General features: G+C 50.9%; 1 non-coding gene across 1 annotated transcript; it reads right to left on the bottom strand.

The window, feature by feature from the left end:
* Positions 1-1668: 1668 nt before the first annotated feature.
* LOC114814138 lies at positions 1669-1806 on the bottom strand. Its single transcript, XR_003761874.1, has one exon. It is a non-coding gene; the product is annotated as a small nucleolar RNA SNORA7 (small nucleolar RNA).
* Positions 1807-2195: the final 389 nt, after the last annotated feature.

Raw genomic sequence — 2195 nt, 5'->3', positions numbered from 1 at the left:
TACGGTCTAATCGGGGGAGACGGACAGACGAGAACGATGGCGATAGATAGAGTCGAGGGGAAGAACGTCTCGTAAAAACAATGGCGACTAAATAGAATCGAGGCGATGTACAATTCATTAACAAAATAAATAGGGTAACGAAAATATATACAGTAGAGCGGACGAGTACGGTGCTGTGGGGATGGGAAGGGAGAGGTGGAGGAGCAGAGGGAAAAGGGGAAAAAGAGGGTTAAGCTGCGGAGAGGTAAAGGGGGGATGGCAGAGGGAGTAGAGGGAGAAGAGGAGCTCAGTCTGGGAAGGCCTCTTGGAGGAGGTGAGTTTTAAGTAGGGTTTCGAAGAGGGGAAGAGAATCGGTTTGGCGGAGGTGAGGAGGGAGGGCGTTCCGGGACCGCGGGAGGACGTGACCCGGGGGTCGACGGCGGGATGGGCGAGACCGAGGGACGACGAGGAGGTGGGCGGCGGAGGAGCGGAGCGTGCGGGGTGGGTGATAGAAAGAGAGAAGGGAGGAGAGGTAGGAAGGGGCGAGGTGACGGAGAGCCTCGAAGCCTAGAGTGAGGAGTTTTTGTTTGGAGCGGAGGTCGATAGGCAACCACTGGAGTTGTTTAAGAAGGGGAGTGATGGGCCCAGATCGTTTCTGCGGGAAGATGAGCCGGGCGGCGGAGTGAAGAATAGACCGGAGCGGGGCGAGAGAGGAGGAAGGGAGGTCATAGAGAAGGCCGACACAGTAGTCTAGCCGGGATATAACGAGAGCCCGTAGCGGTAAGGTAGCCGTCTGGGTGGAGAGGAAAGGGCGGATGTACAATTCGGCAACAGATAGAGACAATCCCTGCCCATCGACAGGCTTAGACTATGCGAGGGAGAGTCAAGCAGAAGCATATCCTTTCCATTCCTAGCTTGGGCAGTGGCTAGCGAGTGAAAGATCATCTGCTGCAAGTCAAAACTCCCCGGAAGCAGCGTGGGAGAGGGTCGAGGGCAGACACTCGTGTTTACTGCGCAGAAAGAGGCAATGGTAAACCACTTTTGGATTTTTTACCGAGAAAACGCTATAGATCCACTACCAGAACGATGGCAGATGGAGGTGGGGCGATCTGGGGGAGATGCGTCCGTGGCGTCGTTATGGGTCGGAGGCGACTCGACGGCATAAGACGAGATAGTTTAGGGGTTAGAGAGTGAACGAAGATGGCAGGTAGCGGGAGAAGAAGAATAAGAGGCAGTCCACGCCAGACAAACTTTATAATTAAGAAAACTCGTCAGAATTTGACATTGCAGTGGACAGAATTGGACACCATTAGTGGTATGCTAAATTTCCGGGATGGGGAAATTCAAGAGTTAGTGTAACGTGGCATTCGTGTAAAATTTGGATTCCGATGGATCAGCATCACGTAGAGTTTACTGTTTCCTCAGAGTGCTCTGCTTAATCTAAAAGTTTGGTTAATAATAATAGTTATTGTCTTATGCTGTCAAGTCGTGTCTGACCCGTAGCAACGCCATAGACACCTCTCTCCCAGAACGCCCCATTTCCATCTGCAATTGTTCTGGTAGTGAATCCTTAGAGTTTTCTTGGTAAAAATATAGAAGTGGTTTACCGTTGTCTCCTTCTGCGCAGTAAACGAGTCTCTGTCCTCGACTCACTCCCGTGTCGCTGCTTCCCAGCACAGGTGAGTTTTGATTTGTAGCAGATTGCCTTCCACTCATTAGCCACTGCCCAAGCTAGGAATGGAATGGTTGGGCCTCTGCTTGACTCTCCCTCCTGTAGTCTTGGCTGGTAGAGTCCTGGAAACTCTCCAGGTGCAATCCTGAGAGGGAAATAATAATAACAATAATAATAGTGATAATAATTGTGGTATTTGTTAAGTGCTTACTACGTGCCAGGCACTGTACTAAGTGCTAGGGTGGATTCCAGAAAATCGGACTGAAGAGGTATTGAGATCTTAATGACTGTGATCCCCATGAGGATGGAAAGAACCCAGGCTTGGGAGTCAGAGGACGAGGGTTCTAATCCCGACTCCGCCACTTGTCAGCTGTGCGAATTTGGGCAAGTCACTTCACTTCTCTGTGCCTCAGTCACCTCATCTGTAAAATGGGGATTAAGACTGCGAGCCCCACGTGGGACAACCTGATCACCTTGTAACCCTAGCCCCTAGCGCTTAGAACAGTGCTTCGGACCTAGTAAGTGCTTAACAGATGCCATTATC

Source organism: Ornithorhynchus anatinus, chromosome 8 (assembly GCF_004115215.2).
Source record: "Ornithorhynchus anatinus isolate Pmale09 chromosome 8, mOrnAna1.pri.v4, whole genome shotgun sequence".
NCBI classification, from domain to species: Eukaryota; Metazoa; Chordata; class Mammalia; order Monotremata; family Ornithorhynchidae; genus Ornithorhynchus; species Ornithorhynchus anatinus.
This window is presented reverse-complemented; position numbering and strand designations above follow the sequence as displayed.